At 33.5% G+C, this 17,419-nt stretch overlaps 3 pseudogenes; all 3 read left to right on the top strand.

The window, feature by feature from the left end:
* Positions 1 to 166: 166 nt before the first annotated feature.
* LOC125825830 (probable monogalactosyldiacylglycerol synthase, chloroplastic) lies at positions 167 to 3,788 on the top strand (annotated as a pseudogene).
* Positions 3,789 to 4,513: 725 nt separating this feature from the next.
* On the top strand, positions 4,514 to 10,833 carry LOC125825829 (cyclin-A1-1-like; annotated as a pseudogene).
* A 555-nt stretch (positions 10,834 to 11,388) lies between these two features.
* Positions 11,389 to 13,724, top strand: LOC125825826 (ubiquitin C-terminal hydrolase 22-like; annotated as a pseudogene).
* Positions 13,725 to 17,419: the final 3,695 nt, after the last annotated feature.

Here is a 17,419-nt window from a genome sequence, read left to right as displayed (position 1 = left end):
CATTCCCGTTAGAGGGATGATACTGGAAATTGTATGGTAGTATAACTTCAAATTAGGATTTCGAGATAGAAAATTGTTAACGTGTAAGAGTTTTTACAAAGAGCTACAAATCGTGATTTGTGGCAATAAACAAACCACTTGGTGTGGTCCTATTTCAAATATGATTATGAGTATGTTTACAATAGAATTGTTTGTCTTGAATCACTATCGAGCGACAGTGAATTCCCTTGATTGTTGGGTTTTGTAAGACCTTCTCTAATTGTTGTGGTCAAAATAAATGTGTCTCATAACAAAAATCAAATTACACTATTGATACATCTCATATTTACCATACATTTTAAATTTATTATCAATTTCCCCACTTTGTCTGTTATCGTGCATGTTACTTTGAATATTTTGTCATCCTTTTGACCTTAGGATCTCATGGCATTTAAACCATTTTGGCTAAAAAAAATATTAGTCTTTTGGCTTTCTCTCTATGGAGCTAGAATTCTTGAACCTCTATATTCACTCATACACCCAGCTTACAGTTGACTAACATGGCATTTGCTAATTGTTGTTGCTTTTGTCATATACCTTAGAGTTCTTCTCTCATACTCTGTGTAGGAAGGTTGCTAAAGGTTTAATGAAATACCAGTCGGATATCATTATTAGTGTACATCCTCTAATGCAACATGTAATGGATTTATGTACTTGTCATCCAACATGGTATATTTAACACACATATTAATTGATTTATTCCCTTGTCATCTGATACTGTACATTTTTCACGTATTCACCAAATGTGTAATTTGGACACTAGTACTGATCCCCCCCCCACTTTCAGGTTTCATAAACCTGTTACAAGGTGCTACTGTCGATCGAAAGAGGTTGCAAGAGAAGCACTGAAAGCTGGCCTCCAACCATCTCAAATAAAAGTTTTTGGCCTTCCTATGCGACCGTCATTTGTGAAGCCTGTTTTCCCAAAGGTTAGTGAAGTTCCCCCACCTTACCCTGGTTGGAACATTGAGTCTCCGTTATAATTGTGCATTTTTTAAAAATGGATAGTAGTTCCTTAAATTATAAATGGGTCGTAGCTTCATTGTATTTCCATTTTTTTTATTCTACCATTAGTTGATTTTTTTGTGATAATACGAGGAATTTATGGTTGTGTAGTTTCTCATAGGCGAGAGTTAAGAATTTTGATAAGGAAAATGAAGGAATTATAGAATATGTATATATTTGTGTGTTGGTTTCTGGATAATGCTGAGAATTGAGAATAGAAGTGCAAGCATTAATAGTTACGGTATATACTATGTTTCACTAAATACAGTATGGAGGGAGAGGAGAGACCACTATATATGCCAGGCTTGAATTATACCAGTATCCAGATTCTTATATGAATAAGAATGTCATAATATCAACATGAAATGAATATATTTCTCTCATTCCGCTCAATAGTTAATATAAGTACTTCTGATTTAACTATTTAAGACGGTGTCAAACTTATGTTGATATTAAGATGTGGCAAGACCACAGTAGTTAAATCAGAAGTATTCAGTTTGATAAGAGAATCAAAATGATAGCTTCTCGATTAAAGTACTCTGGTCGAGCCACATCTTAATATATTTATCTACATAATTTTGATACCGTATTGATCAAGTACTGATGAATGACTTCTTCTTTTTCAATCCCGAAAGAAAAAAAAATAGTAATACATAAAGATTGGCTTCTTATATGACATATAATAGGTGCTGTGGAAACACAACAATTTCATAGTTTTCAGCAGGTCCTGCACTCTCCGTAGGAGTCAACATGAAAAGAAGGAAGCAAATAGGTGAAGAAAGAGAGAGAAAGCAAGGCTAGTCTCTGGTGACCTATTATTGAAAAACGTTAGAGTCCCTCATCGGTAGGGGAATGGATTGGTGGTTTGTTTATTTGGACTTGATCAATCCTCCCCTCATGAGCTAGCTTTTGAGGTTGAATTAGGCTAAGTACCATATCTTTACAAAAATAAACTCTCAGCAATAAGAATGTAAATTTGGTCTATGAACACAAATACCTTGGGAAGTAATAGTATCTCCTTACATATGAACTGTGTTTCCAACATCTATAACTTTTATATTTAAATTATATAAATTGAAAAAGTAAACGCCAAACGTACCTCATGATGGTCATTATCAATAACTGTGCAACAATTCTTGTCAGATAGTTCCAATTCCCCATGTCCAGGATCATGTCAAACTCAAGTACAATAGATGATTTTAATTCATGTTTACCCACTTTCTTTTTTATGTCAAAGAACTACGGGCATTCTATTTAAACCACACATAACTCTTATCTCTATTTATTACTACTTGTGATTGTGTCGGGATTATGAATTATCTTAGTTAGATCGGACTGGAGCAAGTGAAGTTTTGATGATAAAGGTGGAGAAACTAAAATCATTAGGACTCCTGATTTATTAATACATCTAGTAATGAGGTAGAAAAGAGATGCTATCTAATGCTCAGTAAATATGCTATATCTTTTAATTTCTCCACCATTTATAGAGATTCAATCGAGAATTTTGATTGAATCAACTTTAGATTTGTAGAAACAGTTATTATTTCTGCATGGTTGTCAATGACAATATGATTAAAGTTTCTTGATTGTTTTGTTATGAAATGCTAGGTTGAATTGAGGAAGGAACTTGAAATTGAGGGGCATCTACCTGTCGTACTGCTAATGGGTGGTGGGGAAGAAATGGGGCCAATAGAGGCTACAGCTCGAGCACTTGCAGATGCACTATATAATGAAAGGCTTGGGGAGCCAATAGGCCAGGTCCTTGTAATATGTGGGCGGAACAAGAAGCTTGGCGATAGATTGAATTCAGTAGACTGGAAAATTCCTGTCCAGGTATGTCTCACTTGAAACTTTACTTTCTAGAAGGTTTTCTACTAGACTTTTATCGTATTATCTAAAAGGTGTATGAGGTTGTTGAATATTCTTTATGAAGCTCTCCATTGACCATTCAATCAACCCCTTTTCAACTATCATTTAAGTAGTAAAAAAATCCACCTTCACCCCTAAACTTCTTGGAGTAAAAAATTGTTTTGTTTTTGAGTATTGCTGGTTCTGTGTATGGGTGTTTGTGTGTGTGTGTTCGGTTAACATTAACACTTATGCCACATATTGTGCACTTTGATAAAGGTTTAATATGGTTGAACTTCTTGTGAGTTCTCGGGGTTTCTTATGTATTACCTACATTGTAGGTTGAGTGATTTGTCACTAAAATGGAGGAATGCATGGGCATTTGTGATTGCATTATTACCAAGGTAAGCTCTCTTATTGATGTCATCAAGCTTCTTCCACCTGTCTACTTCCGTAAACAAATTGTGAAGAGGGAAGATGATATATGCCTCACGTCAAAGGAACGGAAGGAAACAAGTGAACTAGTCCGATTATTTTGGTTTTCTATAGGCTGGTCCAGGGACTATTGCAGAACCCATGATTCGAGGATTGACTATAATTTTAAATGGCAACATTGCTGGTCAGGTACTTCAGTATTCACTATATTTTTTTTAATCTTATGGTCATTGCAGGAAGCTGGAAATGTGCCACATGTTATCGAGAACGGATGCAGGAAATTCTCAAAATCATCTAAAGAGATGGCCATAATAGTTGGTGAGTTGTTTGGTCCGAGACAAGATGAACTCAAAGTGATGTCTCTAAATGCTTTAAGGCTAGCAAAGCCTGATGTTGTATTTAAGATTGTCCATGACATGCATGAACTGCTCAGACAGAGAAGCTTTGTACCACCTGCTTAAATTTAAATTTTTGCCCACCCCTTAAACATGTATATAAGATTGTCCCTGACATGCATCAACTCAATTTTTGTCCACCCCTTAAACCTGCCACTTTGTCATCTTTCACTCCCTTTTTTGTATCTATTTTCTATCTGTTCATTTGGTTAATAGTGCACTTTGAATCATCTGGATTTGTTTCAAACATTCTTGACAAACGAAAAAAGGGAGGAGAAAAAAAAAGTCCTCCAGCTCAGTGAAGGTGAATTTTGAGATTCTATTACCACTAAGTCGATCTCGAGTCTTGTAATTTATGAATTCAAAATCAATCTATCTAACCATCTCTCTCTCTGTATAAACAATATATCATGTAATTTTTCTTATGGAAAAATGTTTAAAAAAATGTCTACTATTAATAATCTGGTCCAAAAATGCTCATTCTGCCAATGATTTGACTCAAAAATGTCATTATTACTTAATAGGTCAAGATGCACTTTTTCTTCATAAAAATGCTCTATTCCTATTAAAGAATTTAGTTCTTGTTTCCTTTCGTTTAAAATCACTTTAATTAATAAATACACATAAATAGGAAATTATCATTTTTTCTTCTCAAATACACATAATTTTTTTTTTCTTAAAAAAAGAATGGTTTTGAAATTTATAGTCTAAAACAAATCTTAGATATTTTTTTGACTATGCATCATTTCATTGAGGTTAATAATTAAATATTTTTTTAATCCGTATAAAATATGACATTAAAGTATATCATATATGTTGAGACTAAGGGAGAATTACACCTATTTGAGAAAATAAGTTTTGTTTTTCAATTAAAGAGTTATTTGTGTGGATGCTCACTCATTTTTTAAGAATTAGCTATAAAAATTACTTGTGTTTCTTTTAGAATAAAAATACCATTCAACTACTTCTATTTTTTCTCAAAAAAATATGTAACACGTCAAAGACTTTTTTCTCTCTCAACTGGCATTTTATGAAACAAAAGTAATTTTAATATGCAATTGATGGAAATTAACTCCAACAACAACAACAACAACAACATACCCAGTGAAATCCCACTAGGTGGGGTGTGGGGAGGGTAGAGTGTACGCAGACCTTGCCACTACCTCGTGGAGGTAGAGAGGTTGCTTCCGAAAGACCCTCAGCTCAAGTACATCAAATCCAAGTAAAAGGAGAGGAAAACAGTGTATAAAACATAACATCCAATAAGAAAGATAGTATATAATCAACAAAGGAGACAAAAACATCAATAAAATAATGTGAGAAGTGAAAAATAAAAATATAGATGATGGAGAAACATACAATTTCATTTTTAAAAATTATTTTAAGAGAAATAAAATCTCAAAATCTCAAAAAGAATGTAAAATCAACTATTTATAAAAAAAATTAGGAAGTGAAGATTTGAACATAGGACACATGAACATAGTAATATAGTATTCCATCTATTTCAAGTTTGAAAAACGTCTTGTGAATATTTTTTTTCCTTGTCCGCTCCTAACGTCTTTTTCAAGCAACGGCTTTTTCTTCTTCTTCCTCTTTTTCTTCTTCTTCGTTGTCTTGATAAGGGTTCAAAATTTTTGATCGTTTCGAGTGCAGACAAGCAATAGCTGTGAATTCATTTGGGTTGGAGAATAATCAGGCCGGAAAATTGAATGTTGGAGTGGCCAAGAAACGCCGGGAACTTTCTAATATCTCGAATTATACAACTGTCTCTGCTCGTATACTCGATTTCTCATTCCTCCAAACTTGTGAGTGTTTCTCTATTTTTGGTCTCTGTTTATTATGTGTACTTTTTTTTACTATAGGAAAATAATTGGAGTATTGGGTTTTATCTTCTTTTTTTTGCGTATTTTTTTAATTACTGGTTCGATGATTCATTTTCTCTATGTTGGTGATGGGGTTTCTTGTATAAATTTGTGAATGCAAGGGAAATGTAGGTCAGTTTTGTGATTTTTTTTGGGTTTTTTTCTTCTTGGATTAAATAAGTAAAGTGATTGAAGATACTGAGTAAAAATTAAATTTGAGAGAAAAAAGTGGAGTGATTTGAGGGTTTGATATGAGGGGATTTGCGTGGTTTTTTCCTTTTTTTTTGGTCGAGATTATGATATTTGGAAGTTGAATTCTTCACTGTTTGTGATTATGTCTAAGTATTCTTTTAATGGTTAAAAAGTATTATGAATGGAAAATTTGAAACATCTTCCCCCAATTCCTGTTTTTTGTTTATTTGTTTTCTTTGCATTTTGAACATTTGAAGAAAGTTCTAATGTTATATTTTATAAGTTGTTTTGCAATGAGAGTGTATAACAAAGTGAAAGATGTTACATTGTATGTAAGTAGTGGTAGCATTCATGAATTGCCTTAATGTATATGCACTTTCTCGTTATAAATAAATTTGAATTTATGTGTTGTGAATTCGATGAAAGACTTTTTATTGCGTGGAAGTATCTGACTTTTTTCTTAGTAGTGTTAGATGATGAAACTGTTATGAATTTATTGTCATGTTGTCTTGCTTTGGAAGCTTTGGAAACTTTGGAATTGTTTTTGTTTAATGGTTTCTGTAGGCTGTATTGAGATTATGATTCTGAGATATTGAGAGAGGAGAGAAAAAAGATATTGACTATGTTCTATGTAACAGTAAATTGAAAAAAAGATTGTTTCTTGTATCTGAAATTGTGACTAACTTGGAATCATTTTTGGCATTAAGAAAGAACATTTCTAAACTTGCAACAGTAATGCAGTTTCCTCAGGGACTGCTGTTCTGCCAGCATCCTCCTCTATCAGACCAAACAACAAACCTGTTTCTATTCAAACTATTGTTCCTAAGATCACTGCCATTCCTCTTTCTGCCACTTGCAGCATGGACATTTCTCCATCTAACTCAGATGGATCATGGATGAATCTATGTCAACTTTTGACATAGTGAGAAGTCTAGAGGTCGAATACGTAGATGACCATGAATCGACTGCAGTTGATTCCATCGAGAAGAAGGTGTGAAGCACCCTCTAGATCTCAGAACATGTCAAAGAAGCAGGTTTTGATTTATTCAGCAGAGAGTAGTGTTCCTACAGCAAATATATGCAAGGGAGATGCACTTATGGACTTGGAATCATAGGCTAAAATTGTCAACATTGATAACAATCTTGTTGACCCACAGTTATGTGCTACAATGACCTATGACATACACAACCACTTGAGAGCCTCTAAGGTATAAAAATGTTTACCCTCTTATCTCTTTTAAGCTCTTTGGCTCTTTGAATTGGATGATGCTGCTAACTTTAACTAAATTGCAGTTTTACTAACATTTGCTGCCAGTTGTCGAATATGTTTTAATGTCAACTTTGTTCATTGTACTAGGCAAAGAAAAGGCCTTCCATATATTTCATGACGAAAGTACAGCAAGACATCAATCCTGGCATGCGTGTTATCTTAATTAACTAGCTTGTTGAGGTAAACTTCTAATATCTTTCTTCTATAAAGTTGTGTCCCTGATGAAATGTCAGTGTGCCCAACTTAAGAAATAATTAATGTGGATGAGCTCTGAAATTGGTCAGTTTGATACAGAACTCATTCGGTGGTATAGGTTGCCAAGGAGTGTACAGGCTTGTCCCAGACACACTGCATTTGACAATTAACTACTGATCAATATCTTTCGGGCAATTTGATGGACAGACAACAACTACAGTTGCTTGGAGTATCTTGCGTGATGATCGCATCGTAAGAAACTACCTCCTGACCCTCTACTGCGTAAGTTTTCGCCATAATCTTTACAAATTTTTCCTTGAGTGCTTTTTATATTCTTGTTTCCTCAAATATCTCAAGAATATCTGAAAGAAAATGCTCTAAGATATTAATATGGGAAATGCTTTATTGCAGAAAAATATGAGGAGATCTGTGCACCTCAAGTCGAAGAGTTTGCTACATAACAGACAACACTTACTTCAAGGAGGAGGTATATGATCCTGATTCACAGGACCCGCAGTGGTTAAACTTTGCAGTGACACTAAAACTTACGTATTATGCGGGTGTTGCAAATGGAGTCGGCTGTTTTAAATTACTTGAAGCTTGAAATTACAGGTTCGACAGCCAAATGTTTTCTGAGGTTATTAATATATTTCCATTATCTAGTAGTTGCTTTTGAGTATGATGATTTAGGAACTTATTGTTGAGATATATCCTCTTAAGGTCCATAATAAGACCCCTTCAAACGAAACCCTTATGGATCATTTAGCATGAAACACAACATTTTGCTTTGCTTCAAGATTATAGCTTGAAACATAGCCTAAACCTCTCCTCCCCAAAAAACTTTCAACAACACATTGTCACAGCCAGGGTGTTTACCACCGAGATCTGAAGGTTTGCGATTACTGATTGGAAAATCAGTTGTGAAGATTCTCTATCTTAATCTTTTAACTATTGTTCCTTGTTCCCCAGCTTGAAAATTTGTTTCTTGATTTCCAAGGGAACTTAAAAGTTTCTGACTTCGGGCATTTACTCAAATCTCTAATAGGTAGTCAGGCTCCTCTATACAAATTATGATGCATATGTAGTTTGAATCATTTAGTTACTTCTTAATAGTTCTTATGACTGCGTTCTTCTTGTTTTGTATATGCAAACCCGTCATTCTTCATTTGATTGTCCTGCTATCCCCCAGAACATTTTTCTCATTTATACTTTAGATTGCAAACTAAGAGGCAAATATGTACTTTTACGATTGTAGTACTAGTTTAGTAATTAGTTATTATAAGGAATCTTATTTTCCTTAAGTAGTAGTAAATTCATTCATGACATTTTCTTATCATTAATATGTCACTTGTATCAGCTATATTATTGTTTGGTTCTTAAATCAGAAAGAAACTAAGTAGAGGGGTGGTTGTCTTTATTTTAATCCATTGATCAGTTGACTTTTGATTAGTCATCATTAGAACTGAAAACATGATTTTGAGTTTAATTGCTCAACATGAATTAAAATTCTTCCAAATTTCCCAGATTGGTCATTTTAAATGTGAATGTCTTAAGCATGTCTTTTGCCCATTCCTTGCTATTGTCCAGTACAAGTGTTCCTTTTCTCATCTCCCTTTTCTTGATTAATTTGTGAAACTTCAGCATAACTTGTGTCCTTTAGTGTTTCCATAGTGATTTATTTACTCAGAATCATGTACATGCAGAGAGGATCAAGATTGATGGGATAAAATGAGACCCTTGGTTCCTTCCTTTTCATTCCCCTTCATTGTAAAAAGGTTGGAGAGACAACTTGCATTAAGGTAAGAATCACAATATTTGATAATTACTTTACCCAACTCAGTTTTTCTTCTCAATTCTTTTTGTTAAGTACATTTTTCTAACTTTGTTTTTCTTTAAGGCGGGCGGGAGGGCCTTGGGGCACGAGGCCTCGAGGCGGGCAGGGGTGGGGGGGGACCTCAAGGCACAACGGTGCCTCAAGGTGGGGTTGGGGGGACTCAAGCCACGATGGTGCCTCGAGGCTGGGTGGTGGGGGGCCTCGGGGGACGACGGTGTCTCGAGGTGGGGAGCTCAGGGCATAACGGTGGGGGGCCTCGGTGCATGACGGTGCCTCGGGGCGGGAGGGCCTTGGTGCATGTCGGTGCCTTGGGGCGATGGGGGCTCAGTGCACGATGGTGCCTCGGGGTGAGAAGGGGGTGGAGGGGTCTCGATACACAATAGTGCCTCGGGTGCGGGGGATTGGGCGAGTGTTATGTACCTTCTTGAATGTCTTTTTCTTGAATTCATTAGAGGCTCAATGTGTATGCGGTTACTAATCTTTGAATATTGAAATCCATGTTCATGTTTTACTCTAGCAAATATTTTATAGACTTGGAGCTACATATCGTTATTCGTGTCAATAACAAACCACTTGGCGTGGTCTAATTTCAAATATGATTATGAGTATGTTTACAATAGAATTGTGTGTCTTGAATCACTATCGAGCGACAATGAATTTCTCTTGATTGTTGGGTTCTGTAAGACCTTTTCTAATTGTTGTGGTCAAAATAAAAGTGTCACATAACAACACAAATCAAATTACACTATTGATACATCTCATACTGATCAGACATTGTTAATTTATTATCAATTTCCCCACTTTCTTTGTTATCGTGCATGTTACTTTGAATATTTTGTCATCATTTTGACCTTAGGATCTCACAGCATTTTAACCATTTTGGCTAAAAAAAAAATAGTCTTGTGGTTTTCTCTATAGAGCTAGACTTTTTGAACCTCTATATTCTCACTCATACACCCAGCTTACAGTTGACTAACTTGACATTTGCTCATTATTGTTGCTTCTGTCATATACCTTAGAGTTCTTCTCTCATACTGTGTGCAAGAAGGTTGCTAAAGATATAATGAAATACCAGCCGGATATCATTATTAGTGTACATCCTCTAATGCAACATGTGTCTCTACGTCTCTTGAGGTCCAAGGGGCTCTTAAAGAAGATTTATATTTACTACTGTTGTAACAGATTTATGTACTTGTCATCCAACATGGTATATTTGACACACATATTAATTGATTTATGCCCTCGTCATCAGACATTGTACATTTTGCACGTATTCACCAAATGTGTAATCTGAACACTAGTACTGATTTCCCCCCCACTTTCAGGTTTCATAAACTTGTTACAAGGTGCTACTATCCATCGGAAGAAGTTGCAAGACGAGCACTGAAAGTTGGCCTCCAACCATCTCAAATAAAAGATTTTGGCCTTCCTGTGCGACCGTCATTTGTGAAGCATGTTTGCCCAAAGGTAAGTGAAGTTCCCCCACCTTACCTTGGTTGGACTACACATTGAAACATTGAGTCTCTGTTATAATTGTGCATTTATTTTAAATGGAAAGTGGTTCCTTAAATTATAAATGGCTCGTAGCTTCATTGTATTTCCATTTTTATTTTATTCTGTCATTAGTTGATTTTTTGTGAGAATAAGAGAATTATATGGTTGTGTGGTATCTCATAGGTGAGAGTTAAGAATTTTGATAAGGAAAATGAAGGAGTTATAGAATATGTAGATACTTGTATGATGGTTTCTGCTGGATAATGTTGAGAATTTACAATAGAAGTGCAAGCATTAATAGTTACGGCAGATACTATGTTTCACTAAATACAGTATGGAGGGAGAGGAGAGACCACTATATATGCCATGGCTTGAATTATACCAGTATCCAGATTCTGATATGAATAAGAATGTCATAATATCAACATGAATTGAATATATTTCTCTCATTCGTCTCAATAGTTAATATATCTACTTCTGATTTAACTATTTAAGATGGTGTCAAACTTCTGTTGATATTAAGATGTGGCAAGACCACAATAGTTAAATCAGAAGTATTCAATTTGATAAGAGAATCAAAATGAATGTTTCTCGATTTAAGTACTCTCGTCGAGCCACATCTTAATATATTTATCTACATAATTTTGATACCGTCTTGGTCAAGTACTGATGAATGACTTCTTCTTTTTCAATCCTCTAAAGAAAAAGATTAATATTAATACATAAAGATTGACTTCTCATATGACATATAATAGGTGATGTGGAAACACAACAGTTTTATAGTTTTCAGCAGGTCCTGCACTCTCCGTAGGAGTAAACATGAAAAGAATGAAGCAAATAGGTGAGGAAAGAGAGAGAAAGCAAGGCTAGTCTCTGGTGAACTATTATTGTAAAACGTTAGAGTGGGTTAGAGTCCCTCATCGGTAGGGGAATGGATTGGTGGTCTGTTTATTTGAACTTGGTCAATCCTCCCCTCATGAGCTAGCTTTTGAGGTTGAGTTAGGCCAAGTATTATATCTTTACAAAAATAAACTCTCAGCAATAAGAATGTAAATTTGGTCTGTGCTGAACACAATATATCTTGGGATGTAATTGTATCTCCTTACCATATGAACTGTGTATCCAGCATATATAACTTTTATATTTAAATTTTATAAATTGATTGCTTAAGGAAAACAAACCAAAAAAGTAAACGCAAAACCTCGAGGGGGGTAGGGGGCCTTAGGGCACGACACCTCGAGGTGGGGAGGGGACCTCGAGGCGGGCAGGGTTGGGACCTTGAGGCGGATAGGGGTTGTGGGGGGACATAACCAAAAAATTTGCAGAAAGATTTCCTCGAATCGATTGTGTCTACCTTGTGACATTGATCTCAGGTTTTCAGCTATATTTTCTTGTGATCAAACCCCTTAAGTCCAGCTTAGTTTCTTTACAGGTTTGTGACTGTTAGTTGGATTTATCTCCTATCATTGAACTCGGATCGTTTTCTATATGTATCTCCTATTATTAATACTCCTTAAGTCCAGCTTAGTTTCTTTATAGGTTTGTGATTGTTAGTTGGATTTATCTCCTATCATTAAACTCGAATCGCTTTCTATCTGTCTTTGCCATTTAAATTATTGCTACTTGATCTTGGTAATAACAGGATCTGCTAAAATGTAAAAGATGTTTAATCCCCATAAATTCACAACCTTGCTTTATAGCTAATATATTAGATTTGTCTTATTAATTATAAGTGTAATTGTGAAACTAATATTTGATGCATTTCCTCTATAACGGGGCTATATGCAAGTTTACAATTATCTTATAATGGCAAAATTAAAATCTCTATGATGTAGTAAGATATCATCATTTGTCGGCTTAGATCAGATGTTTATACATGGAAATTCTTCACATTGGTTAGAGACTTGACATGTTGAAGACCTATATAGTGATTCTTTCTGATTGAACAATTTATGTTTGCAGTTAGTGGCAACATTCGGAAAATCATGCTACCTACATGCAACAAAATGCTCATGATTTCTTCATTTAAATGCTGGATAGGATCCATGACAAAGAGGGGAAAGCAAGTTTGGAAATCAAAGGTATATTTTGATGAGAATGGTTCTTATACTTCTTGTCTATATGTAGGACATGGTCTAGGGTCTGTTCCTATGAAAATGCATATGGTTCATCTCTTTCTGTTTGAAATGCAATACAGTGAGTAGATATAGTACAAATCTTGTCATGTATATGCTCGATTTCCGATTTCAAAATTTCTACCTGTACTTCTATTTAGGTTCAATTTCATTGATGAGAAATGGGTTATTTGTGTATTAAGACCTTGAGAACTTGAGAGTTTTGTGGCTTCCTCTTCTACATTGTCTCTTATAACATAAGAAACATTTCTTATACAGGTAATGGAGATTATTAGTGTATTGCTCATAGGGCTTTCTATGGGCTCTTGAGATTTGATGTCACCAGTGCATCATGCGGTTTCACGTCAACTACTCATGATCCTTGTATGGACATTTCTCTTGACTTGAGTGCATGCAACTCCAGCCAAAAGGATTTTGCTAGCAAGTCCAGTAAGCCAAATGAATCTCTTGTAGGTTGCTTGGACCTCTTCATAAGACCAGAAAAATTGGGATCCGATCAGAAATTGTACTGTGAAAATTATCAAGAATAGCAAGACGCGTTGAAACAAATGTCCATCAAAAAGCTCCCACTTGTGCTCTGCTTTCATATAAAATGGTTTGAACATTCTCCCACCAGAAAAATATCCAAAAAGATCGATCGCCATGTGCAATTTCTTTTTCCTTTGGATATGAAGCCATATTTATCATCTTCAATTGTAAGGAAAAGATACGGGAACAGAATCTTTTCGTTTGACGGTGATGAATCAAATGTTTCTACACAATATGAAATTTCTGCAGTGGTCACACATTCAAGAATGTTAGAATCTGGTCACTATGTGACGTATTTGCATTTGAAAAACCAATGGTACAAATGTGACGATGCATGGATAACTGAAGTCAACGAAGAAGTAATTAGGCCTCATAGTGCTATCTGATATACTATGTACAGAAGATGCTCTACCACAAGAGTTGTAAGGATGTTAGCTCCAGCCGATGTCTCTGCGAGCAGACACATTTGTTTCGATAGTTGGTTGTTGTTAGAACTTCAGAGTTTGTGTGTCGGACTTGGATCGGTCTTCTGCATAATTCTGGCCATCCAAGAAATAGTACACAGGGGCCGTGAAGCATGATTGTCTAGGGACTCTTCACCTGCCAAGGCATTTCCGTTAGATGCATGATACCAAAAATTGTATGGTAGTATAACTCAAAATTTGGATTTCTAGATAGAAAGTTGTTAACTTATGAGAGTTCTTACAAAGATGCAACTAGCATTAGTTTTCCTTTTAAGGCCTTAAAAGAAGCCTTATGAATGCACAGTAACTTAACAATGTTAGGGCCAGGAGGGCCATCTTTTGCTTGGTCCCCTTGTCTCATCTATTCAAGATTTCGCAAATGGTCATTATTGGCTTCTTAAAAGTGATCTCATTTCCTGTTGGTTTGTTTGAATTTGTGTTGTAACTTATAACATGTAAGCTGATTTTTGGTAAATGTCAAAGAGTTATTATGATAGAGAAGTTATCAATATGTTTTTCCTATTCACCAGAGAGATGATCCTATCTATAAAATCAATTACCAACAAATAACATAAAGAAATGTAACTTGTGATTGTTGAAAAAGATTAGCCCCAAAGATTTGCGCGATTAATTGGATTAGAAGCGCGAAATGTATTTGCGTCATCGTCGTCTTAATGTGTGAAGCTAGATTTGGCTTTTAAGTGAGCTCATAAGAATTTACAGAGGGATGTTTGTTGGGTGTTTTGGCGGAAGGGAGAAGATGTTAAAAGACGTTTAATTGTTGTGGTATGAAGTTAGATTTGGATTTTGAGTGAGCACATAAGAATTTACCGAGGGATGTCTAATGATACCAATGCAGTATATATACTGATTTAGTATTAATTAAGTAAAATTATCAACCGTAATAATATCAATACAGTATATGATACCGATTTAGTATTAGTTAAGTGAAACTATCAACCTTATATAGTGTAATTATTTAGTAGGGTATGAATGTAAAGGGGTATATATTTGTAATTATTTTGATTTTATGGGGTATTTTTGCTTAGTTTCCCCTTTAAAATAATAATTTAAAATGGACTTCCATAAAACGAGATTCAGGCCATTTAACTTTTTTAATTGATTTTTGTAATATTTTTTAAGTTGGCAAGGAAATGGAAAAAAAATAGAGAAAATTTTAGAAATAACAAACATAATAGACATAATAAGGCTCTATAACTATAGTTTCAATAATTGCACTCCATAGCTATAGTTTTGATTGCTATGGAGGTTGCGGTTTATATATTTTTATCCGTTTTTATATTCGCTAGCGAATATACAATTAGGGAAAGTATAAACAAATTTTGTATTTATACATGTAGGAGTTTTTTAGAACTCCATTTTTTCTATTTCACTTGTCAATATACAAACAAGGTAATTTATTATAAACTTTTCTTCAATCATAATACTAACTAGGGTAAGCATATACAAAATTTTGAATTTATACCATCATGAATTGAATTATACAAATACTGGATTTATACAAATCAAATGAATAACAAGAATTGGGGAAATTGTAGCCGCGAATTACAACTTTCTATAGCTATAGTACCTAATATAGGCTATATGTTTGCTATTCTGCATAATTTTTCCAAAATATTATCTACTTTAATTAAATATATGAGATATGACACAAGCATCTCATAGATTATAATCAAAATCTCAGAGACACGCCTTAACTAAACTAACGTCCTATTACCCTTGAACCCATTTTTTATAATTTTGTACACCTTTTTAGCTTATGTGGCATCCAAACAGCTCCCACGCGCCTCAATTACGTGGAGTCATGGAGTGTGCCACGTGGAGTCATAGAGTGTGTCACTCTAACAGAAGACTAAATATACTTACGTGGTGCAATCTTATTCGTCGATCCGATATTTAATAAATGTCGGCTCGATGGATAAGATTATGACACATGTATGTCCGTCAGTATAAAGGGTATATATGCTCTAGTTTTTGGATGACAAGGGCACCGATGTCCCAAAAGTATGACGGAGGGTATTTGCATACGATTTAAGAAAGTTCGGAGGTATATTTATCCATTTTTCCATTATTTTATACTACGTATAGTATAGAAAAAAAAAACTTAACCTGATTATTAAAATTGACAAGTAAAATAAAATATCTATTTTTAATATACGACTCAAGTCTTTAATAGTTGAATTATTTTCTAAGTAATATCAAATCGGAAAAACATATTATTGATAAGTATATTATTTTCATCCCGAATTAACAAATTTTCTAAAAAAAATTCTAAAAAAATGTCACTTTAAATATTTAATTTAAAATTATAATTATTTTTCACTATGAAGAATTCACAAAATTTACATGATAATTCAAACAATCTATTTTTATGTTATAGTGATAAATTATTAAACTACACTTTTTAATGAGCATGAAAATATTTTTTGCAATAGTTCAAAATGGAATAGGGGAAGTAAATTAGTACACAAAATAATTGGATGCAAGATGAAATTGTTAATTTAAACAATTTTTAGCTACACATAAAAAAAATAAGGACAAAAAATTGGTCATTTTGAACTCTGTAATGCATTAATAGAGAATTATGGGAGCAACGTAATAGCCTTGAAAGTCGAGTATTTTTGTAAAATTTAAAATTAAATTTTACAATAATGCATTATATATTATGTAATTGTATTTCATCAATGATTTTACTTTTATTTGAATAGTTTGTTAATATGTATTATATATAATATTTGTTGTAATTTATGTTATTTAGAAATTTAGAATAAAATATAATTCTACATTTAATTAAAAAATTGAAATGAATCAAATTTATATTACATGAAGATTATATAGATTATAGGGTAATGATTTGTAAAAAGAAAGAAAGAATTTATATTATGAAATAAGAAAATAAAAATGAAATAGAAATAATAATATAATATTAAGGAGAGAGAGAAAATTTTATTTTTAGAGAGTAAAATAGAGAATTGGGTTGTAGTTGGTTGTCTGGAAAAATAGAGAAATCTATATTTAGAGAGTAAAATAGAGGGTAGGGTTGGAGATGCCCGTTGACATCTTCAACTTACTCTCTATTTTACTCTCCAAATATAGAGTTCTCTTATTTTTAAAGACAACCAACTCCAACCCAATTTTTTATTGTACTCACTAAAAAAAGAAATTTTCCCTCTCCTTAATATTATATCATTATTTTTATTTAATTTTTATTTTCTTATTTCATAATATAAATCATTTCTTTCTTTTTTTCAAATAATCACCCTATATAATCTTCATGTAATGTAGATTTTATTCTTTTCAAATTCTTTATTTGAGATAAAATTAGATTTTATTTTAAATTTCTGAATAACATAAATTGCAAGCAAATATTATATAATATACATATTAATGGACAATTCAAATAAAAGTAAAATCATTAATGAAATACAATTATATAAACTTTATATGAATACCCAACTTTCAAGATTATTATGTTGCTCACATAAATGCTTAATTAATGCATTACGGGGTTTAAAATGAGCATTTTTTGTCATTAATATTTTATGTCTAGCTAAAATTGTTTGAATCGGAGTTTTTCATTATTCTACATGGTGAATAATAATAATAATTTCAAATTATATCAGTGACAAAATTAAATAAATTGAATTATTAACAATTCAGGATGAAAGTAGTATATATTAAATAATATATATTTTTTAAACT

The sequence above is a fragment of the Solanum verrucosum genome, unplaced genomic scaffold, assembly GCF_900185275.1.
Source record: "Solanum verrucosum unplaced genomic scaffold, falcon-dt-bn FXZP01000247.1, whole genome shotgun sequence".
NCBI classification, from domain to species: Eukaryota; Viridiplantae; Streptophyta; class Magnoliopsida; order Solanales; family Solanaceae; genus Solanum; species Solanum verrucosum.
This window is presented reverse-complemented; position numbering and strand designations above follow the sequence as displayed.